The sequence below is a fragment of the Perognathus longimembris genome, chromosome 4 (assembly GCF_023159225.1).
Source record: "Perognathus longimembris pacificus isolate PPM17 chromosome 4, ASM2315922v1, whole genome shotgun sequence".
In the NCBI taxonomy this organism is placed as follows: Eukaryota; Metazoa; Chordata; class Mammalia; order Rodentia; family Heteromyidae; genus Perognathus; species Perognathus longimembris.
In genome coordinates, this window is record NC_063164.1 from 39,554,993 (window position 1) to 39,581,101 (window position 26,109).

Here is a 26,109-nt window from a genome sequence, read left to right on the forward strand (position 1 = left end):
AGAATTAGAGAGGTTGTAGATACAGGTGTATAGTTAAGTTAAACGGTGAAAAAAAACTATGTAGCTCAAAATCTTAAATCCCTCAATAACAAATCCTCAAAGGAACAGCCACCCCATTAATAAGATAACTAAAGAATTAAAAAAGAGACTTCTCTGGAGAGGAAATAAGAATAGCCAATAAATATATGAAGAAATGTTTAACATGTCTGGCCATAAAAGAAATACAAATCAAAACATTGAGATCCCACCTCATCCCAGTTAGAATGGCCATTATCAAGAAAACTAATAATAACAGATGCTGGTGAGGATGTGGCCCAAATGGAACCCTACCACACTGTTGGTGTGAATGCAAACTTGTTCAACCACTTTGAAAAACAGTATGGAGGTTCCTCAAAAGACTAAACATAGAGCTCCACTATGATACAGCAATTCCACTCCTGAGAGTTTATCCAAAGGTGCACAAACAAGGTCGCACTAAAGCTGCCCAGCACAACTATGTTCACTACAGCATTATTTACCATAATTGAGATATGAGACCAATCTAGATGCTTCTCAGTAGATGAACGGGTCAAGAAAATGTGGTACTTATACACAATGGAATTCTATGCTTTCATCAGAAAGAATGGCATTGCCCTATTCATAAGGAAATGGAAAGACTTGGAAAAAATCATATTAAATTAAGTAAGCCAGACCATAAGAAACACAGGCGTAATGGTTTCCCTCATTTGTAATAATTAGTATATGTCTAGGATAGTCCTAGCATAGGATCACAATAGCTCAAAAGTTACACACATATGACAATATAGAATGATGCTAAATGAAATAAAATCCAAGATACAGATACAAGAGGGTTTTCTTTCTTTCTTTCTTTCTTTCTTTTTTTTTTGCCAGTCCTGGGCCTTGGACTCAGGGCCTGAGCACTGTCCCTGGCTTCTTTTTGTTCAAGGCTAGCACTCTGCCACTTGAGCCACAGCACAACTTCTATATATGTGGTGCTGAGGAATTGAACCCAGGGCTTCATATATACGAGGCAAGCACTCTTGCCACTAGGTCTTATTCCCAGCCCCCAAGAGGGTTTTCTTTAATGTACTGTGTGAAGTTATTATTTTCTTTAATTTATTTCCTGTTGTCACTGTTATTTATTTTGGTACCCTGTGTCTTCTATACATGTTTATCTGCTTTGGGGAAGGGAAGGGAAATCACAAAAAGTAATACAAAAGACAAAGGGTGAACCAATGCCAAAGCAATACTCACAAGAAACTATATTGGAAATGAACTTTACAACCTGGTGGGGGGAGGGCAGGGGAGAGGTGGGGGAAGGAAAGGGGGGAAAAAGAGGGAGGGGTTAACACTGTTAATAAGCAACATGCACAATTCCTTACTTATGTAACTGTAACCACTCTGTACATCATCTTTACAATAAAATAAAATTTTACAAATGTATGTGGTTTATTTTTTTTAAAGAATTATTTATTGTCAAAGTGATGTACAGAGGGGTTATATTTTCATACATAAGGCACTGGGTACATTTCTTATACAATTTGTTGCCTCCTCCTTCATTTCCTCCCCTTCCCCCCTGCTCCTTTCCCTCTCCATCCATGATTTGTTCAGTTGGTTTACACCAAATGGTTTTGCAAGTATTGCTTTTGGAGTCGATGGTCTTTTTATCCTTTGTCTCTCGATTTTGATATTCCCTTTACTTTCCTAGTTCTAATACCAGTATATACAGTATCCAGGGTACTCAGATGCGATATAATGATAGTACAGGGACAACCTGATACAAGAGGATCATCAACAAAAGAAGTTATAGTTTCACGAGACATGTTGAAAGTAATTACAATGGTGATTTAACACTCGTTTCTATAACATGGAGTTCATTTCACTTAGCATCATCTTATGTGTTCATAAGCGCATAGCTATTGGGCTCTTGTGATCCTCTGCTGTGACTAGCCTAAACCTGTGCTAATTATTTCCTATGAGGGAAACCATAGAGTCCATGCTTCTTTGGGTCTGGCTCATTTCACTTAGTATAATTTTTTCCAATTTCTTCCATTTCCTTGAGAATGGGGCAGTGTCATTCTTTCTGATAGAGGCATAAAATTCCATTGTGCATATGTACCACATTTTTCAGATCCATTTGTCTACTGAGGGTCATCTGGGTTGGTTTCATATTTTAGCAGTGACAAATTGTGCTGCAATGAACATTGTTGTGCTGGTGGCTTTAGTGTGTTCTTGTTTGTAATTTTTTGGGTAGATGCCCAAGAGTGGGTCTGCTGGGTCAAAGGGGAGCTCTATGTTTAGCCTTCTGAGGAATCTCCATACTGCTTTCCAGAGTGGCTGAACAAGTTTACATTCCCACCAACAATGTAGTAGGGTTCCTTTTTGGCCAAATACCCTCCAACATTTGTTATTGTTAGTTTTCCTGATAATGGACACCTTTTCATATGTCTCTTGGCCATTCTCATTTCCTCTTCAGAGAAGTATCTTTTTAAGTTTTTAGCCCATTTGATGAGGGGGCTGTTGGTTCTTTGAGGTTTTGTTTTGGAGGAATTTAATTTTTTTAGTTCTGCATATATTTTAGATGTGAGGCCTTTGTCAGTTTTATGTCCGGTAAAGCTCTTTTCCCAATCTGTGTCTTTTCTTTTTTTTTTAAATTTCAAAGTGATGTACAGAGGGGTTACAGCTTCATACATCAGGCCTTGGGTCCTTTCATGTACTGGTTGTGTATTTTCTATAATAAATTTAGACTCATTAATAGTGAAACAACAAGGAATTTCATGTAAGACTGAAAGAGAGAAGAGTTGAGAAGTTTCATTGATGCTAAGTGTAGATTAAGTAAAACAAAAGTCTTTGACCTTTGGGAAAATAATTTCAGCTCACCTGCATCTCTTTCACATAGAGCTCTTTGTCCAGTAAGAAAAAATGATTTCCTAAATGTCTGAAGCCCAATCATACTAGGAGCATGTTCTTGACTAGAAAGCTTGAAATAGACTTGAGAAAGCACGGTGACTATGGACCTCTTTTGCTTTTGATCCCATTCTTGCTCTCAATTCCATCCTAGTTGTCTCCAGATGTTACAGGTTGCCTTTCCTTTATGTTTTAAGCATCTACACTATACTAGCTTTCTCAACATAGCTGTCTTCTACACAACCATAATGGCTGCTGATCCAACTTGTTAATTCTGAGTCTTCTCTGTCTTGTCTACTTTTTTTCCGTCTTGGTTCAAATTGTTAAGAAAGTAAATTATATTGGCTGAGGTTATCTCAACTTTATTTGGAGCCTATAGACTGTTCAAAAATATAACATATCTATTGAAGTGTCAGGCACAAAACAACTTAACAATTTGAATAAGAAGAGAATGTCATGCTCACATTGTTATATGTATCAGGGCAGGAAGCAAAAAGAGCACTAGTTAACATGCTTTGAAAGTCAGGGCACAGAAGAGGAAACATCACATGAGAACGTGTGCTTTGAAATCACTGTTTGATTTCATTCACTACTCTACACTACTCAGGCTTGGAGACTTGTGCAGTACAGTCAACATAGAGAAAGGACCTCTGAATTATGAGAAATAAATAGGACCATTAAATATTAAACAGACACAAGAAGAAAGATAGTCTCTTATGCAGATGTCAAAGGAAAGAAGTCAGAAAATGGAGGACACAGAAATGAGAATGTAGAAGCAGGCAGGAACCTTAGATTTTCTGATCAATAATATCAGCCTTCAAAGTGAAGTAGAATCCAACATTTACTCTGATCAAACCTCCAGTGATTTTAGCCTAATCTGACAATATTCCATGAAAGAAAGGCTTGCATTATCTTTGGTAATTCAGATCTCCAACAGAGCCAGGCTGAGTGAAAGCTCCAAATATTTCTAAATTTCAAAAATAACAATGATATTAAAGAATAGGAATGACAGTGACAATGGTAGTATTTAGTGAAAATTGCTTATATTATCACATATATATATATAAATACACTTGAAATTTATGTTAAGCTTAAGAAATTTTATTACCACCAATTTAAAGGAAAAGAAACCAAGACAGAGTTATTTTCAGTAACTCTCAAATGTTGTGAAATTAGCAAGCCGTAGAGATAGAACAGACTAACATTTTATAGTAGAAAATACATTATTATATGATCACTCTAAATAAAAGAGACACCTAATAATTGTCACATTTTTTTCCTAAAAATGCTGAAATTGTGAAAGAAATATTTGGAAGACGAGAAAACTGCAATAGGAGATCTGTTATTAATAAGAAAATGATAAATGGTTTTTTGATGTGTGTGCGAATCCTGGAGCTCCAATCAAGGGCCCAGGTGCTGTCCTTAAATTATTTGTGCAAGAATAGCACTCTACCACTTGAACCACAGTTCCACTTCGAGATTTTTCTTATAGGTAACTGTGGTTCCACAGTTCTAAGCCTCTTGAGTAGCTAGGAGGCTGAAATTAGAGGATCACAGTTCTGAGCAGCTAGGATTATAGGCAGGAGCTACTGACATCCAGTAATAAATGCTTTTGGAAAGTAAAATTCTGGGAGAAAATAATGTTCTTTGCATTCATAGCCAAAATAGAATTCTAGTTTGATAAATTATATAACATATAGATACATATAACTAGGATTCTTATAACATATATGCACACATTAAAATAATACTTTCTAAAAATCTTATACATATATGTACATATGTAAGTATGTTATATATACATATGCATGTATGTATCCCCACACACATTAAAAAATAATACTGTCTGAAAAATCTTAGTGTCAGCAGTTCCCTTCATCTGTTTCCTCCACTGGGAAAAGAAAAAGTGCTTTTGAAGAGTTTGGCAAATTTAGACTAAATAGAGACAGTGTTGGCGTGACCTAACAGGAAGCTAGGGTTTTTCCAAGTGCTGTGATCTCTGAAACAAGCTCCAGGGCTCCCTCTTTCCTGTGATATAGAGAGGCTCTGGGCTGCAAACCGTCAAATCCTTACCTCCCCTTCCACTGGGAGCAGGATCAGGTTGCATTTCTTTCCGTTTTCTTCACTCCTCGTTTTCTTGATTGTTTCAAAGACGAGGTGGAGAAGAAAAGTCCTGTTTCAACACCTGGAAGAGAAACAGAGTAACTTCAAGTCTATACTGAAAAAAAAAATCCATGCAAGAACTTTCTTCAGAGATTTCACTCGTGAGTATTTGGGAATGTATTTTTTAGCCCTGAGAAACAACTTTATTTCTTTTATTTTGGACAAAGTGCTAAACATAGAAGACTTACCATCTCTTCTCCTAAAATGAAAATCAGCTCTTCCTTGTAAACAAAGTAGGCTCTCTTTACCATGCAAAGTTAAGTTCTCAGCATTTTACATTTAGTTCTTAAGCAAATGTCTGTGGAGTATTTCTGCTTTTAGGAACATAAATTTGTTTTTTATACAGTGGGTGAGATGTGGCCGTATTTGATTTTAAAACTATAAATAGATTTTATTACCAGTGTCTAATTAATTAGTAAGTTTGGATTAACATTAAGTTTATGTAGTAATATGTTAAAAAAAACTTTAATAGCATGTCTATTAGTCTTCTGTTTCAAGAAATTTCTTATAGTTTTGTGTTAGATGATGATGTTTAAAATGCAACAGAAAGGTGAATTCTTGTAGGCGAGGGATGGGCAAGAATGTTGAAAGGGGTGACCATTGATCAAGACATATTGTGTTCATAAACTGCTTTGTTAAATGACAACTATTGGGTAAAACCTCCTAAAGATAATTTAAAATGCTATATATTTTAATTTCAGCATGAATTAATTGCCTAAGAAAATAGATTGCAAAATACTCTAAAATATGAAACATTAGGGTAAAAAATTTAAATGTTTTAGAATTTTGAGAATAAAAGTAGTAGATTTTATATGAGTATCATGAAATGATAAGTTCTTCTTGGTTATGGAATAATATAAAATATTGCTTCTAGTAATACAGAAAAGCACATAAGAGTAATAATAGGTTAGTGTAACAGGTAATTATCTAACTATGAAGAAAATTCATCATATGAAAGAATTAGTACTAAGAAATGAGAGCCAGGAGCTGTTCTATATGGGAAAAAAAAGAAAAGATAACAGCCACACTGTGACTCAGAGCTCTGGAAATTAGTCACAAAATGACTTTGTGTAATATGAGATAACATAAACACAAAGGGCAGAAGGCAAGCAGGAAGCTCACAGCCAGTGAGTCACATGTTACGTGTAAAGACACAGAATTTATGTCAGAGGGGGAAAGTTTGGGCCACAATGAGATGCTATAAAATGTCTGAACCTGACCAAATCATTTCATCAAACATTCTAATGATTCTATTACATGATTCATTTTTGTGTGATTATTTCAAGGCACCTTATTCATATCTGACCTGATCCTTATATTAAGAATATATAGTCTCTTTAGAAACTGATTTGAGTCCTGTTAATTAGGACTCCCAGGGTTAATACAATGATTTAAAGTTAAAGTATTAATTAAATGATTAAGGTATTAAACGCTGAGGTTTTGCATAAAAACATAAAGCTTTAAAATTAAAACTTAAAAAAATTGAACCATTTGCATAATTTTATTGGGAAACCATAATTGTCTTATTTGGGTGATCATGGAGAATTAGAAACATTAAGTGGCATGCATGCTACTATTTAGTTCTCATTACACGTAACAAACTATACATGTACATGTTTTACTTTGTTTTCATAACAGAAATTTACTTCTTCCCTAAGAATTAACTTCTTTATTTATTATCTTTAGGTAGTTGTACAAAGGAGTAGCCATTTCAAAAAGCAGTTTATGAATACAATGCATCTTGAGCAGTGTCTTCTCTTTCAACATGCTCATCCATCCCTCTTCTACCCACCACACCCCTCTTCTAAATTTTGTAGGAGATACATTGGATTCTTGAGTGCATTCTCCCCCTTCTCCTCCTCATTCATCTACCCTTTCTCCCTTGGCCCCACTCCACCACTTTCTAGTACCCACTTTCTGGTGTTTAATTTTACTGAACCTTGACTTTAATCTTAGTAATCTACAATATTGAAATTCAAAAGGTAAGTACTTCGAATAATGAACCACTAGAGGAAAAAGGCCAATCTCAAAAGACTGAAACTGTCTCTCAAATTTGGTATTCCCTTTCCCTCCCCTAGTTCTAATACATGTATGTATACACAATATCCAGGGTACTAAAATCAGTTGCAGTGATATCAGGGCTAAAACCATGGGAAAGAAAGACAAAAGAAAATGGGCAGAATTTTGCATGTTATGTTGAAAATAACAACAATGATAAGCCATTTGTTTCCATAAGTTGGAGTTCATTTCATTTAGCATCATCTTATGTGTTCACATGGACATAGCCATGGTAGTCTTCTGCTAGGACTATCCTAGGTGTGTACTAATTATTCCCAATGAGAGAAACCATCCATGTTTCTTTGAGTCTGGCTCACTTCTCTTAGTATGATTTTTTTCCAAGTCAAATTCCATTTTCTTATGAATGGGGCAATGTCATTATTTCTGATAGAGGCATAGAATTCCACTGTTTATATACCACATTTTTTGATCCATTCATCTACTGAGGGGCATCTGGGTTGGTTCCATATTTTAGCAATGACAAATTGTGCTGGGATGAACATAGTTGTGCTGGTGGCATTGGTGTGGTCTTGCTTGTAATCTTTTGGAGAGACAAAAGATAAAAAGACACACCAATGCAATAGCAATACTTACAAAACTATATGGTATAAAACAACTGTACAACTCATGGGAGGGGAGAAGGGAAGTGAGGAGTGGGGAGGCAGGGGAAAAATGAGGGAGGAGGTAACAAGTTGGATAAGAAATGTACTCACTGCCTTACATATGTAACTCCTCTGTAAGCATCACTTTAACAATAAAGAAATGAAAAATAAAGGCGAAATCTGTTTTCAGATGCCTAGCAATTTGTTAGTAGTGAATGCAATTGTTGCTAACTTTGTACAGTGATTCCATGTTGTATTCCTACCCAATAGAAGGGGAAATAAAAGCAAAGGAAATATCTTTAACAAATACACAAAGGAGAATAAAGGTGAAAAGTGAAATAATCTAAATAAGAGTTTCAAAACAAAATTACTTTACAAACTAGGAAAATTGATTGTTAATATAAATTAAAATTCTTTGATTTTATTACAACTAATTTTACTACAGCTAATTTATCTAATCTTCAGTCAGCCACTGTGTCTTTATTTGCCATATATAGATTTTGTCTAATTTCAGGAATTGCACTTTTGAAATACCTTTTGAAACCAGTGTCAAAGGATTTTCTGGGGCTCTTAAAGAAATATAAGAACATTAGAATTCCTTCTATTACTATGTCCTGTAGGAAATATCTGAATTAGAAAGCCTATTGAAGTCCATGTTCCTGGATGTCCATTTTCACTAAAGTGAGTACAGATTATGTTTCTTTCCAAAATTTAAAAAAAAACGATTACCATCTTCTGTGACTCTGATTCGCAATGACTGACATTATGTATCAACTCTATGGATATATTATCCTCCTCTTCCTATTTTCATTTCCTCAAGTGTCAAGTACCAAGTAGAACTGGTGCTTAGGATTCCACTATGAAAAGACTGAGGACAATCTATTCAAATAGATGAATAGACTTTTCTTCTTTCCCAAACCAATAATGACAGAAGTACTAGGTTCATCATATGCTTCATCATGTGTGCTTCATCATGAGGAAAGTGAGTGTGTCTGCCAGTAGGACATGGATAATATAAAAGTAATGCTTTTATTATAATTCATAGTATACCACTGGTACCCATGAACAATACTACACCTCAACACCCCAACCTCATTCAAGTTCTCCTTCTATTCTTGACCAACTATCTCTGACAGAACCTTGAGTGGTATAATAGCTAATTTCACATTCGCTCACTCCTCATTTCCCAAGATTGAAACAGAGAACCTATAGAAATGGCATTGTTTACAAATATTTTGGTAACATTTTCATGTCTTTTTAGAAGGCAAAAGTCACAGATTATTTCCACCTCAGAAAATAAATTCAATCAGTTATTTTAAAATTTTGTATATCTATTCTTACCCTTTCTAGGTTACTGATTTTGAATATATCTAAATACAAAAGGATAGGAGTGCTTCCAGGATTCTGTTACAATGGAAACTAATTAGGATACTAAAGTTATTTCACAACCTTCAAATGCTTCATTCATGACTTGTCAGTCTTGCCCTCTGAGTTTCAATTTGCATAGTTTCTTTCATTCTCCAAGTTTATTGACCTTTTCTTTTGCTGTGCATAGGTAGTTTATAATACCATCTAATGTATTATTTTATTATATCTACTATTGTCTCTATCCCTAGAAACCTGGTTTGGTTCCTTATGTTCTGTGTCTTTAAGATTTTTCTCTAGCTTCTTAAACACATATAATTTAATTAAAATTTCTGTTTTCATATCCTCTATTGTCTATATTTTCTATGTCATTTTGTCTTTGTGGGTTATATATTTCTATTCTTTAAATGCTTAGTAATTTATATGTGAATACCTGATATTGTGTGTTTTACCTTGTTGGATGCAGATACATTGTATTTATATAGTTTTTTAAATCTCAGTTCTGGATTGTGGTTAAATTACTTAGAAAGTTTGCTTATTTTCTGTTCTTGCCATTGAGCTTTCCTGGGCAAGAATAAATCAATGTTTATCCTGTGGTTAATTTTTTCCCCATTGCTGAGGCAAACAATCTTTTGAGTACTCTACTTGATCCTCTATTAATTGCAATGTTTTGCAACTTGAGGTCAAGAAATAGCCCCAGGTTTATGTTTTCTCTCTATGTCTCTTCTAATGCATCTCTGAATATCTCTCTCACTCTCTCTGTGTCTCTGTGTCTCAGTTTCTCTCTGTGTCTCTGTCTCTGTGTCTCTGTCTCTCTCTCCCTCTCTTTCTTTCTCTCTGTCTCACTCTGTGTGTCTGTCTGTCTGTCTCTCTCTCTCTCTCTCTCTCTCTCTCTCTCTCCCCTCTCTCACTCTCACTTTCTCTCCCTCCTGTACTCTGCCTTCCAGTACTCTTCCAGTACTCTTGGGTTGGCTTGAACTCAGGGACTCACTTAGGATCTGAGTTGCACAATAGAAAAGAGATTCTCTGCAGACAGAATTCTGAATATTCAGAACAACTGTAGGACATAGAGCTATATACTCTTGTTCCCCAACTGTATAGTTAATACTGTTTCATGGATTTTTATTTTGTAGGTGGCAAAATAAAACTCTATTGATTTATTTTGACTGGGAGTAGGGTTATTATTAATATTTTATAAATATATTAAAAATAAGTATAAGTTAAAAGAGTTTTTTGTTGTTAAAAGAGAATTTTTAAGAGCATAGCCTGTAGTAGATTCAGGTGTACGGCTGAAATAAACACAATTATGGCCTGTTATATCTCAGACATTATTAAGACAATGTCTATACATATTTTTGTACAAAGAAGCACTTAAATTCACTGTTTCTACAAAATGTGCATTTCTTTTATTTAAAATAATTTTATTTTTATTATAAAGGTAATACACAGAGGGGTTAGAGTTACCTAAGTCAGGTAATGAGTATTTATTTTTTGGACAGTGTCACTCTTTCCCTAGTTCTCTCTCAGTCAAAAGTTGCTTCATCTCATATAAGCAACTAATTTGCTTATTTATTTCTGTTAATAGTTGTTTAAAACCTAATTTCTCACTCTGCTAGTTTAGATGACAAAGGAGTTCCAAATGCCTAAAATCAATCAAGCCTTCACTAGTTCACTGAGCACCTCTATTCTTGTTCATGAAAGCTTTCTATGACTATTTTTTCTGATTACCCTTTATGATTTTTAGCTCCTTATGGAATCCCTCGTAAATACAAATCAAAACTGTTTACTTTGCTGAGGGGAAGTATGCTTTCAGATGTCTCCTGACCAATTATTTATGCCAAATGAGGCTAATACAAAACTCTGAATGGAAAATTTAAATTCATGTTAGAAATATTTTATATTAGTATGAGAATTTTATGAGTATATAAGGATGTATACTTTATTCTAGTTCTTATATCTCATTTAAATTCTGTAGTTTTTAATCTCATTTAGTCCCAGCACTTACCATGCTGAGACAGGTTAATTGAAAATTTGAACCCAGTCTAGAGCAAGTTCCAGGCCACCTGGACTTTATAGTAAAGATCTGTTGGTTTATTTTTTAAATAAAATAGAGTAGACACCTCGTAGAGCATCAACAATGAGTGAAAAAACTGAATGAGAGCCCCTGAGTTCGCATTTCCTACATACCCACATAAGCACTTATACACATGTACACACTTACATACACAGTGTATGTTAATTGTTCAAGCAGTTTTCACAATGATATTTCAAATATGAACCTACACTACTTTATTTAGATTGACCTCCTCACTTACTCTCATTTCCTTAACTCCACTACATCATTAATGTTCTACAATCTGTCTCAAATTCTAAAAAGTCAGTTAACTAATAAATAATTAAAATTAATAATATTGTATGTTATTGTGTCCTGCAAAGGATCTAATATAAGCATGGACCTAACCTAAGCATGCAATCAAGGCTCAATTTTGAAGATATTAAAAATTGAATTTGCTTATTAAAAGACCATCATAAAACCAAACGATAACTTAAAATGATTTAATCTCTTCCTTGATTTTCAAAAAGGTGACAACAAATTTTCCTTGAAGATTTCTTAATTAGAGGGTATTTTACCCTACCTCTCAACTCATTTCATGTCAAGTTTATCTTCCCTTGAAATATTTACCTCAACTTCCTTGGGCTGTGTCATTACTTGACACTATTTTTCCTTCTGTTCTGAGGCACATCAGGATTGTATCTTTTATGTTGGTTTCAAAGTCCTAGGTAATCTTTAAGAAATCAGTATGGGGATTATGAACTGAAGATCTCATACTTCTTAGGTATGACTCCAGTGTTATTTTGTGACTGGAGTCATATTCTGTTCCTGATTTCTGTTGGTTATTTTGGATATGAAGTCTAGATAAGTTTTATGCCAGAACTGGCCCCTGATTGCCATCCTCCAGATCTCTTCCTCCTGGGTAGCTACGACTGTAGCCATGAGCCATTGGTGCTCATCAATTAACATATGTTTTTAAAAACTGAATGACGGGAATGTACAACAGTCCTGTCTCAGACATAAGTATTAACTAGTGAGAGGGAGGAAAGGAGAACAGGGAGGTTGAAAGAATGCTTGTGGTCAAAATATTTTAGGTTCACGTGTGAAAACAGAAAAATGGAGATTAGTTTGAGAAAGGCGAGGAGAAATGAGGGAGAGTGATAGGATAAGTAGGATATTAACATGTGAAAATTAACCCCCTCTTACAGTTAATGTGTGATAATAAAATTCAAATTTATATTCCATATTCATTGAAAATTATTCTCAAAGTAGTTAAGGTTATTTAGCAAGAAAATTTCCTGATTCTACACTGTATGATTATGTGGAAGTTGGAATTGCTTAGAAACAAATGGAAAGGCAATTTTACTTATCTGTATAAATATGTAAAATAAAGAACATTCATAATAAAGTGAGAGGAGAAAAAGAAATCTATTTGTTATACATTGTAAACTGAAGAGGGAGTACCACCAATTATCCACCATTCTCTCAGGGACCTATGATTCTCATTCTTTCATGGTCTGATACTTTACTCCATCAATGAATCTGGCTGAACTTCAGCTTATTTACACCTCCTGACCCATGACTCAGATGCTTAGGGCTCCATGTCCTCTCAGAGTGGTGACTCAGGCAGAACTCACAATGTCATCTGGACAGAGAAGTGTAGTCACCAGGAGCTGAAGTTCCAACATTGAACCAAGCTCAGTCCTCCGCTAAATACTTTCCCTTAGAGCACAGTTGAAATTCTGGGGATTTTCCATGTTAGTATTTATTACAAGAAATATTCTGACAGAATTATAAAGTGATTTACTGTTGAGTTAGGTTTATTCTACATGAGGATAAACACTTTAAGTGACATTTGGAACCACAATGTTTCTTTAAAGACAAAAATTGCCTGATTTATAATATAACAAAAATAAAAATGCTTTAAAAATACAACCACATGCATATAGTTTCAGTTTTCTCTTCCTCTCCTGAAGGGAATAATATGGTAACATTTTGTAGGAAATTTCTATACGTGAAATAACATTTAGCTCTCCTTTTCTCACAATCTGAGACAATAAGAAGTAAAAAGCTGAGACATTTCTAATGAATTAGGCAGGGATAAAACCTGGGGTGGAAATGGGTGGACTTTGAAGGAAAACAAAGAACTTTTTTACTATTGATCTTTGAAATTGAATAATATAATCTTAACATGAAAACTGAAATTATCAATCAAGATTCTTGTGTGAACCTTATTAGAAAGATTTCAGTTGTCCCTTTTTGTCTTAGCAAATACATATACCTCTTGTACATAAATAACACACTCAACATGAAGTAGAAGGTACATTTAAATTTTCTTAATTAATTAACAAAGCAATACATACATAACTTAGTCTTGAAACATTATCCCCCTTTTGTCCTGAAAAATGGATAGCTAGAAAAAATACAAAAAAGAGGACCAATACTCAGAGCAATCAAAGGTGTCTCCATAACATTCTCATTCCTAACAGGCATAGGTAGAAATACATATATAATGTATTTAATCCTTTTATCTCTCCTCTCAGTCAAAATTCATTTTATATACCTGAGGGTTGTTTTATTTTCTTCTGCTCATTAGAAATCAAAAAATATTATTTTCTCAGAAGCATATATTTTGGTTTATCTATGAAATATCAACTTTTATTTTTCCTCATCCTGCAGTTCATACTCAGGACCTCAGCACTTTCCTAAGCTTCTTTGTGCTAGTGCTCTACCACTTGAGCTATAGTTCTACTTATGCTTTTCTTTCCTGAGTAGTTTATTGGAGAAAAGAGTCTCAAGAACTTTCTTGTCTGGGATGGTTTCAAACTGTGATAATCAGATCTCAGCCTCCTGAGTAGGTGTGAGCCACTGGCACTTGGCTTGAAATATCAACTATACATATATCTAGATAGCATGCTACAAATCAATTTTCTGTTATAGAACATGATTTGTATCACAATGAAGGCCATCCTGAAGAAGAGAGATGAATTCATTCATAACAAACGCTACCTTCTTAGGGCAAGGGTGGGGGGTGTCACAATAAATTCAAGTGTAAAATCCAGAAAAATTACTTCCATTTTTTCCAATAGAGTTTTAATCAGTTTATGAACTGCTACATGGAGAATGGCATGATACAAGAGGGAATACCAAAATCGAGAGACACAGGGTAAAAAAAGACAAACAACTACAAAAGCAATACTTGCCTAACTGTTTGGTGTAAATGAACTGAACACCTCATGGGGGAAAAGGGAAAGGGGGAGGAGGGAGGACAGAATGAGGGACGAGGTAACAAACAGTACAAGAAATGTATCCAATGCCTAACGTATGAAACTGTAACCTCTCTGTACATCAGTTTGATAATAAAAATTTAAAAAAATAAAATAAAATAAATAAAAATATATCTACTATAAAAAAACAAAAAAGCAAGAGAATTCTTTACCATTTTATTTATTTGTTGATTTAATTATTTTCTTTATTATGTGGATTTTATTTCACTTGATCATTGTATAGTCTTAAAAATCAAGATTCAAACTCAACTATAAATCTTAAGAAATATGTCTACCTATTTGCATTTCTCCTGCTCCTTAATTTCTCATTATCTTCTTAACCATCTTCTTATTGCTTCTCTGTTTCTCTTCTCCATCTCCAAGTCTCTCAATTATCTTAACTGGCAATCAGAACTAATATTCCTTGTTATTTTCTAGGGGGAAATTCTTTATTCTACAAAAATAAAATATATATTTATTTTACTCAACTTTCTTGATTACTGATAGAACGCTGGTTCAAAACACAATAAAAAAAACTTGATTATATGATAATGTCTAGTCACTGTTAATAATGACTTTAATAGACCAAAAGGAAAATAATTCATGAAACTAGTTCTTTCCAAAGCTTACAGTTGTCATTTTATGAGTAATCACAATTTCTGAACTTGGATTAAAGCTCTGTAAATGTACAAATGTAAGACTTTCTAAAGAAAGTTACTTCAGATGTTTATCTGTCTATAATTATCATTATGTTTTCTTTCATTAGTATCAATATAAAATGGCATGAGCTTACTTTCATTCCAAGTTTAGGTTAATTTTTAAAAGCAATTTCTTTAGTCCAGGTTTTATGCTATTTTGTGGTAATAGGGTATTTTCACTTTCTTTCTGCTACTGCTATTTTCTCCCCATGAGATTATTTTTACTTTCAATTTTTATACTATGACTAATAAAATATCTACAGAGCCAAAAAGTTTAACATATTTTCCTAGAGGAAACTACCCTGCTCTGACAACTACTTTTCTGCCTAAAAGAGAGAATAACAAGATATTTTAACCAGAGAAATGGTCTTGATTTAAAATACAGTCATCACGTATGCTTGACGCATTTACTGACATTAGGGAATTCCACATTAGGTAATTCTCCAGAAAATTATGACTTCCTATAAAGAGACAAATCCATATTAAATTTCCCTATTAGATTAGCCAATTTTCTCCAGAACATGAATAAGATGGATGTGGTCTGCAATTATTGTGAGTCTGATATGTGGTTTTAATATGTATTTATCGCATCCAAGATATTGCACTTCATTATTCCTTGACATATGAACATTCCCCCATAAGATATATGTGTGTGTATATATATACACACATATATATAAATTCTTGCACTTTTTGTACACTCCATTATTTTATCCCAAACTATCTAGCTTTCTTCCAACATTTTGTTTACAAGGTTGACCTTGACTCATTCTTGTAATTCTAGAAAACCAGGAGGCTGAGATTAACCTCTCGAGTTAACCATCTCCACGTGGTAGAACACCTACCTTGAGTACAAAAGCTAGTTGAGTTCCTAGGCCCTTAGTTAAAGCCCCACTACTTGTGTGTGCATACACACACACACACACAATACCAGCTCTCAATAATTGCATTTCTTATCATGAAGTCACTATTATGTTTGTCGATATTGCACAAACTCCTTGATTTTGAAGATTGTGGGAGGTAATTTATGGCCACATAATATTTTTCAATTTTATTTTACACTCTCTGTTAAGTGTTGAATAAACTAAAACAGTGAAGGGTATTAACAGAAGGGGATGATAATAGGAAGTACTGAGGATCACTTTATCATTGTTGTTTTTTTTGTTGTTTTTGTTTTTTTTTGCCAGTCCTGGGCCTTGGACTCAGGGCCTGAGCCCTGTCCCTGGTTTCTCTTTGCTCAAGGCTAGCACTCTGTCACTTGAGCCACAGCACCACTTCTGGCCGTTTTCTGTATATATGGTGTTGGGGAATCGAACCCAGGGCTTCATGTATGAGAAGCAAGCACTCTTGCCACTAGGCCATACTCCCAGCCCCCAATTTATCATTGTTATTGATTATATTTTAATAACCCAAAAAGAAACTGAGCATTTTATCAATTAAGGTGACATGGAGAGGACTCATTCAGACACAATGATTATAACAACTAATAACATTACAAAATCATAGTGTTGAAATCGTTGACTAGATAGCATAACCTCCGGTGCTAAGCAAGAGCCCCCTCATTTATATAATCATGATCACCTTAGCAGCTCCTAGCATACTCACTGTCTGGCCCTCTATGGAAGTCCATGCTACATCTCTCTCTGTGGACCAGCAGTCAGTGTTAATCTCTGCTGGAGTCATCTGTCCTCTCCTTCAGGCAAGTTAGCTATGGCCAAATGCTGGTGTGTATCCATTCAACAGGAGTTATGAAAACACACTTTAGGAATACAGAAAATAATCAGATTTTCAGCTAAGTAAAGACAGAGCAAAACAAGAAATGTTTGAATCATTATTGTTTTGTCTGGTAGATAATTTAAAATGGAAGTCCATTGTGATAACATATAGTTTACAATAATTTTATATATTTGTTTTAATTTTTTTCAGTGACTCTTTGCATTATCTAAAAGAAAACTTATTTTAAATGATCTTTTAACTCTCTTATTTATTCCACAAACCTTCATTAAGCTTGATAGGTACCAGAGAGTATAGATAAGTTCTGCATGTAAAGAGCATATATTTGAAAGAAGAAAGAGTAGTAAGTAAATATATAATGTGAAACACAGGGATAGATCCACTGATTTCAAAAGCATGTGAGGGAAAAGAACATTATCAATAGTCATTTTGTATTCTCTGTTCAGAGAAGTACTCCCGGATAATGTCATTAAGCAGAGATATGACAAAGACACAAAATTCCCATTGCATTCGTGATATTAGGCCAGGGTCCTTGGAGTGGAGAAGTAAGGAGGATTTAGGGAGAAGGAATTTATCTCAGAAATTATACTTTGTTGCAACTAACAATCTCTCTATTTTTCCATGGAAGTAATTATAACTACTTATTTTCTCAAATCTTGTGGCAAATATCTCAAATATATGTTTTCTCCCTTGGAATATTTACTATGCAAATTTGATTATAAAAAGAGACAGACTTGCTAATTTCAAGGCAAGAGTTCATTGTTCATACAACTTATTTGCTGTAAAAAGTAATCTCAATTTCTCGTTCCAAAAAATTTCTTTGAGGGCAGATATTTTAGCTCTCTAAATATGATTTATAATTAAGTTTTAGGAATGAGACTAAAGATTTAGACATGAGAGTCTATTTCTCTGATAAAAACTTATTGTGAACTCAGAAGGATACTTTCTCATTAGGAGATATTATGAAGAACAAGTATTTTCCCTAAGACACTTGTTCTATCTCAGAATGCACACACACAATCTAATTTTGGCAAACTGTTTAGAAAGTGTATCTAGTGTTGTGTTTTCTATATTTTCTATAGTAACATGATAAGTCATGAGCTGTGCTGCCTCAGGCTTGACAGTACAGCAAGAAATAGAACATGGGTCTGCACACACAGAGAAAGAATTGGCTTCCTAATGAGAAATTAGATTGTAGGGTCAATGTGTCCCATACCACCTCAGTCCAATGATAGAACACTAATGACCCTCACTTCTGAGACAAATTTATCAGGACCCTTTTTGAAAGGATTGGGATATTCTTGTTTTATACTAAGTTTGTGTTGTCCCTTAAATTGATACCCTCAGTGTGCAAATATTAGGAGAAAAGGCTATTGGGAGGTACTTAGGATTTAATAAGATCATAAGATTGTAGCCTAAATCCACTAAGATTAATAACTTTATAATAGGAGAAAGATTTTTCTCCTTTTATGTAAATACACAGAGAAGCCATTTTTAGTCATTTAGAAGGCAGCCATCTTTGGTAGTCTAGAAAGAGAGCTCTTGCCAATAAGCAAATTGTTCAGCAGGTTAATGTAGTATTTACCATCCTTTAAAAAGTGTGCAAAATAGGGCTGGGGATATAGCCTAGTGGCAAGAGTGCCTGCCTCGGATACACGAGGCCCTAGGTTTCAGAAAACAGCCAGAAGCGGCGCTGTGGCTCAAGTGGCAGAGTGCTAGCCTTGAGCGGGAAGAAGCCAGGGACAGTGCTCAGGCCCTGAGTCCAAGGCCCAGGACTGGCCAAAAAAAAAAAAGTGTGCAAAATAAATTTTCATTGTTTAAGTCAACTGCTCTGTGACTTATCATTGGCATCCTAACTAGACTGAAATAGTTTTTTCTTGAGGTTTAGCCACACAAGCCTTGTGTTTCTACCTGTAAAGAAGTCTAGTTTGGAAATGACAGCAAAGAAATTCTCTTCTGATGGACCTAATTCAGCATTTTTGCCAAATGCCTAACACAACCTTCACTGAAGGTTGCATAAGCATCGAGAAATTTTTACTTTTACCAGCTTATCTATGATATTGTTCAGAGAATTTGGAATACATTCCCTTGGAAAGCTATGAGTGCCTTTATCATTTCCTTACTGCCTTTCCAAATTCATGGCATTTATACTGAAGTATATCATTCTAATCAGTCCACAAACAGATCAATGAGCAGATATAGGTTTTATTGATATTTAAAATTTCAATTATAGGCATTTTGCTTTCATAGTGAGATCTACCAACATACTATTACTTACAAGGAGATTTGTACAATTTATTTTTATCATTTTGAACCACTGTTTCTTTCTGAAATATTATCTGTATTTCCTTCTTATATTTAAATTCCTTAATGGGTATATGATAAAATAAGTGAATAATAATAATTATTATTATTTTCAGTAATAACAATAACAAATATACATTAATGGAAACTGGTATGTGTAGTATTGTTATAATAGAGTTGAAAAATAATAATTTAACCACCCCATGGAAATGAAATGGCAATTAGAAATCTATCAACCATATGCTAATGTATAACATGAAAAATAATCCCAGATAATTCAAACGTTGGTGATAATTACATGCTTAAAATGAGCTCAAATTAAGTAAGATTTGCTCTTGTACACCCTTGCTCAGCCAGCATGTATGCATAGATGGTTTGTATTTCTTCTACTTTAAGAAGGAAAAAAATATATGATACTTTACAGATTTTCAAGTCCTTTGTGTATATTCCTTTGTGTAGGCCTGTTTTAATCTGTTCATTCAGGATTTGACTGCTGGATGAACTTCTCTTCCCTATTTGCAGGCATAAGTGGCAAAGCCCCAATTTTCTTTTTTTTTTTTTTAAGTAAGATGCAAACTGTTCATTTTTATGAGAGCTGAAACACTTGGCGAAACAACCATAATTACTCAGAATAACAATTGCTCCTAGGAAACAATAACAAAAGCAATACTTGCAAAACTGTTTGGTGTAAGTAAACTGAGCACCTTAGGGAGGGAAAGGGGGAGGGGGGAGGGGGGTATGAGGGACAAGGTAACAGAGTACAAGAAATGTATCCAATGCCTAAGGTATGAAACTGTAACCTCTCTGTACCTCAGTTTTATAATAAAAACTTTAAAAAAAATGCTCCTAGTTTAAAACACACTGGTTTATAGCAATGGCTTGCAGAAAATTTATTATATTATTTTTTTGTTTTTTTGTCAAAGTAATGTATAGAGGGGTTACAGTTACATACATAAGGCAGTGAGAACATTTCTTACCAAACTTGTTACCTCCTCCATCATTTTTCTCCCACCTTTGCTGGTTCCCTCCCCAACCACCCTTGAGTTGTACAGTTGGTTTACAGCATATTATTTAGTATTGCTGTTGCCTTGGTTCTGTTTTACCTTTTGTCTCTCCATTTTGGTGTTCCCTTCCCTAGTTTCGATAAACATACATACAATACACAGTGTACCAAAGTCAGTGACAGTGGTTTCAGGGGTAAAGCAATGGGGAGGAAAGATAAAAGAAAAAGGCAAAATTTCATATGGTACATTGAAAATAACAACAAAAACCACTTATTTTCAAATCTTGGAATTAATTTCACTTAGGATCATCTTATGTGATTATATGTACACTGCTATTTAGCTATTGTGCTCCTCTGCTAGACCTATCCTTTTTTTTTTTTTGGCCAGTCCTGTGGCTTGGACTCAGGGCCTGAGCACTGTCCCTGGCTTCTTTTTGCTCAAGGCTAGCACTCTGCCGCTTGAGCCACAGTGCCCCTTCTGGCCATTTTCTGTATATGTGGTGCTGGGGAATTGAACCCAGGGCCTCATGTATACGAGGCAAGCACTCTTGCCACGAGGCCATATCCCCAGCCCTAGACCTATCCTTGACAAGTGCTAATTGTTTCCAATGAGTGAGGCCATAAAATTTGTTTCTTAGGGTATAGCACACTTCACTTATATGATTTTTTGAAGGCTTTCCATTTCCTCATGAATGGTGCCAGGTCATTCTGTTTAATGGAAACATAGAATTCCATTGTTTGCCTGTACCACATTTTCTTGATTCACTCATCTACTGAGGGACATCTGGGTTGGTTTCATGGTTTAGTGATGGTAAATTGTGCTGTGATAAACATAGCAAATCAACAATAGGTTGGACAAATGGGATTGCCTCAAACTGCAGAGCTTTTGCAGGGCAAATGATATAGCTAGAAAGATAAACAGAAAGCCCTTAGACTGGGAGAAGAGCTTTACTGGCCATACAACAGACAAAGGCCTCATATCTAAAATATACTTAGAACTCAAAAAAATATAAATTCTCTCAAAACAAATTCTGAAACAACTGTCCCCTCAATAAATGTGCTAAAGACTTAGAGATTTCTCCAAAAAGGAAATAAGAGTGGCCAAAAAGCACATGAAGAAATGTTCAACATCACTATCCATAAAAGTAATGCAAATCAGAACAACATTGAAATTCCACCTCACTCCAGTAAGAATGTCCATTATCAAGAAAACTAACAGTAGATGTTGGCAGGGATGTGGCCAAAAGAAAACCCTACTACATTGTTGGCGGGGGAGGGGCGGGGAGTGTAAACTTGTTCAACCTCTCTGAAAAGCAGTGTGGAGGTTCCTCAAGAGGCTAAACATAGAGCTCCCCTATGACCAAGCAACCCCACTTTTGGGCATTTACCCAAAGGATTACAAGCAAGATCACACTAAATCACCAGTTTTCTAAAGCTCATGACCTATATGCTTACTTTGCTAATGTGGATAATTAAGATTTGTGCTGAAATGCGGTTTTTAGTATAAGTATGGATAAAGTGTTATGGGAAAGGTTTAGACTATTGTAGTTTTGTGGATTTTTCCAGAGCCGGCCGGAACCCTGGGCCTCGCGCTCGCCAGGCGGGCGCTCTTCCAGTGAGCCAGATCCCCAGCCCCTAGGTTTAGACTAATAAATATAATCACTGACAGAGAATAGAGTTTAAATTAGGTAAATAAGACATCTGGACAACTCTCTGAATTAAAATTTTGAAAAGGGTACAATGTGGTTTTACACTAAGTCCAGCTGTATTTCCAGATATGCAGAAGATACATGCAAGAAGACTTCAGGCTTCAAGCCAGATTGGGGAAAATTTGCAGCAAGAGCATGTCTCAGAAACATAAAATAAAAACAAAAGGGCTAGATTCATTTATTCAATGATAAAAACAAGTATGCACAAGGTTCTGGAGCAAAAGTCTAGCACTTAAAATAATTATAACTGTAATCATAATAAAAACTTGTATGGGTTTACGAATTTTACTTGTAAAATTATCAGATCAGAGAAACTAACTTTTACTCTGCACTTCCTCAGTTGGCATAGTTTAACCATCATATTAAAGTTGCCATTTTGGCAACACTTCCAGGAAAGGAGAAACACAAGTAAATTATTTATTAATTTGACATTTTCTTGAGTTGTATTTTGGTCTCTATCCCATAAATCTTTTAAAAATCATTATTTAAGGATATTCTGGATAAATATAGTCCAGGCTCTGATTCTGCCAGGCAGAAATATGACATTGGAAAATAAAATGTGAAGCTCTGACAAACAGAATATTTGTCTAACAGATAAAGTGCAAGAAACTACTTGAAAAGTATCAAGTCATTATGAAAAATAATATATAATTTTTAATATATAATTTGTGTAATGATATGCTGTTGAACTTCTATTGTCATTAGAATGACATGAAGTTTATATGCTATGCAAAGAGAATTTCATGACATTTTAGTTTATTTTAAATTTTGTGTCACAGATAACACATTTGATGTCAGTTATGTAAGTGATGGCTGGGTGTTTGAATAATGTGTACTCCAGACTCAAAGTTAATAATGAGATAAGTAAGGCTTTGTGTAGACTTGTTAAACTTTGGTATGTGCTAAATGTGTAGTTACATAGCCTGAATCTCCCCTGGGAAAATACCCAAACATTTAGTTTCCCATAATTTTTTTTCAGAGAATGTTCTTTTTCTGAGAGGGCAAAGAAAAACAAACTGGCTCTCAGACCTCTTCCTGAAATTATGCAAGTTCTACATTGGGAACATGACCTGGAAGTTCAGTAAGAAATAGTTTTTAACAGCACTCCATTTTCAGACCTAATGTGAATGTTTTGGGATTTCCAGTTCCATTGCCCTAGTGATAGATCACAAACATCAAAACATGAAAAGAAAATAGGAAACTATTTGTACTACCCTATGTTTCTCAATCTCCCTTCTCATACTACATATTTTGTCCATTTCCTTTCTTCGTTTGTTTTCTCTGGTATTAATATGCTTCAATTTACTCAAAATGAGAAATAAAAAACAAACATAATCTTTTGAAAAGACATATAGATGTATTGTAAACCAACTGCCAGGTTTTAGTGTGCAGGGGTTAGATGCCCTAGGGCTCCGTGAGTAGTTGGAAGTAGTAAACACAAAAGAGAAACAGCACTCACCACAGCTGAGGGGAAAAAAATGGGATGATGCTCCAAGAATTTTTCATATTATTTTTGCTTCCTTTTCTACCTGTTAGGGTTTGGGCCATATTTTTTTAAATCATCCAAAACACAATTATTATTTTCATATAACTGTCGCTTGAGTTTATAGATCGATCATAAATTATTTCTAAAAGTTTATCAATATATGGTAAAAACAGGAACAGTATAAATGTATTGCCACTATGGTCATAATATAATAAAATAATATAAGTAAACAGATATGAAATTTTTGTAGACAACATCAAGATTACAAAATAATATTCATACTTTAGAACTAATGAAAGACTAAATCTATTGCCTTTCTCAAACTACTGTTCTAGAAACCTAACCCTATAATTCCATTTAGTCTTATCCATTCCATATGAATTTCTTGCTAGCATGTTACCCATATATTCTTTTTTAAAAATGTAATATTGTTAAGGTGATGTACAGAGAGGTTACAGTTACATATGTAAGGGAGTGAGTACATTTCTTGTCATACTCATTAATCTCTCCCTCAGTTTTCTTCCACCCTCCCGCCTCTCCAGTCCTGCCCTGTCCCCCGTTTTATAGTTAATTTCCAGCATATTATCTGTTACTATTGCTGTTGCATTGGTTCAACCTTTATCCTTTATTTCAGTTTGATGTTCCTCTTCCCTACCCTAGTTCTGATAAACTTACATACAATACTCAGGGTTTCAAAATCAAATACAGTGACAGCAGGGTATAAACCATAGGAAAGAAAAAGAAATAATTACATATAGTGCATGAAAAATAACAACAACGATGAAAAACCTCTTGCCTCTATATCTTTGTGTTCCTTTTGCTTAGCTTCATTCTGACCAACATCATTAAAATTCCTTTGAGTTTTCCTCTTCCAGGTACAAAAACCAAAATGACAACCTACTCTAGTGACAGTAGATGCAGGCCCTCAGAGAAACATCAACGTGAATATTGTCTCACATCCTACGTTGCTTCTCTTACTCTTGAGTTCTCATATCAAGCCTATTGGCTTTGAATTTAGCACTAGATTCTTTCCAGATCAGTGCATTTTTTCTACTTTTTTTACTCCTTCCAAGAAAAAGTAAGCAGAAGGGACAGAGGAGGAGGAGGGAGGGATAGAGAGAAGAGAGGAGAAGAGAGAATAAAAGGAAGACACTAGGGACACGGCCAGGGCTATTGGTAGGATTCATTTAATGGCTCTGCTTTCCATTTTTCCCTTCTCCACTGCATTGATATTTGCGTTGAACAAACAAAAATAAGCTTGTAGGCAAGGAGAGGATACAAAATAGCCAGTTCTTGAGAAGGTAACATTCTATGGTAAAACTATCATGAATTTTGGAATCATAGAGATGGGGTGGGGCAAATATGAATCTGTCCCATTCTGTTTGTGAAGTAATTCTCTTACTGAGCTTCACGTTTCTTAAGACGCATACAGTATTTCCTGTAGGCAAAGATTTTATTGGAGGTGAGGCCTGCTGGGAAGTCTTTTGTCACTGGAGGAACTGCCCCCGGAAGAAGGTGTCTTTCAGGTGGCACAAGTCCATTTACTCTTTCTGGCACCTTTGTCAAAATCAGATGGCTACAACTCTATGGGCTTATTTCTGAGTCCTTTATTTTACTGATCTATGTGACTATTTGTATACGGGCACTATATTGGTTTTGTTAATGTGGGTCTGTAGTGCTGTGATACTTCCATTGTTGTTCATCTTGCTCATGATTTCTGTGGCTATTCAGAGTCTTTTGTACATGAGTTTTAGGTATATTATTTCTATTTATGTGAAGAATGTAATTTAAATTTTGCATTGAATCTGTAGATAGCATTGAATCTGTGATTCAATCAAATGATTTCAATCAAATCAAATCAAAATCAATGTTATTTTGATGGGGTAGTCATTTTCACAGTTTTGATTCTGCCAATCCATAAACCTAAGAAACAGTTCCATCTTCCTGAGATTTCTCCTGTTTCATTTTTTTGGTGTTTTATAGTTTTCCTAAAAGTTATTCTACAGTCTTAAATTTAATGCTGAGTATTTTAGAGTCTACTATGAATGGGCTTGTTTTTCTGACATGTCTCTGCCTGTTCTTTGGTGGTATATAGAAAAGTTACTACTTTTTGTATACTTCTGTATTTGGCTACTTCATGACAAGTGTTCATGAGACTTCTGGTCTCTTATGAGTGCAACTTTGTATGATGATGTGATCACTCACTCCTAAAAAATCAGTCACAATGATTCCAACAGCAACAAGATCCTCAACAGAGTTCAGATCAACAAGGAATCTTCATCAATCTGTAAGCTAAATAAAACCTTATTCCTTCTAAAGTTAATTGAATTAGGTATATTGTTAGAGTAATAAAAATGACAAGTACTTCATATAATGAAACAGTTCCACTCCTGGATACCTATTCAAGAGTTATGCAGAAATATATCCAAATAAAAACTTACAGATGTTCACAGAATTACTCATAGTATGTAATGAGTGGCAATAGCACAAACATTTATTAACTGAAGTACAAAAATCATACTGTGATTTGTCAATATGACAGGCTTTTTCAGCATTAAAAATTGATAATACTATTGCATAAATGAAATTTTAAAACATTATACCTAGTAAAAGAATCCAGTAGAAGGGTTATGTAGATTTATACAAGTCAGGTAATGAATACATTGTGTTTAACAATGTCATGCCTTCCCTTACTTTCTCTCCTGTCCCCACCCAAAAATTTTATAGTTCATTTTGGCATAGTGTCTAGTGAGTACTCCTG

At 34.7% G+C, this 26,109-nt stretch overlaps 1 protein-coding gene across 1 annotated transcript in view; it reads left to right on the top strand.

Moving 5' to 3' along the window:
- The first annotated feature begins 4,933 nt into the window (after window positions 1-4,933).
- The window catches only part of Tfpi (tissue factor pathway inhibitor), a 62,608-nt gene continuing 41,432 nt past the window's right edge, over window positions 4,934-26,109 (top strand). The window contains exon 1 of the mRNA XM_048345120.1: window positions 4,934-5,171. The gene's annotated coding sequence lies outside the window, so the exon portion shown is untranslated. The remainder of the gene's footprint in view (window positions 5,172-26,109) is intronic.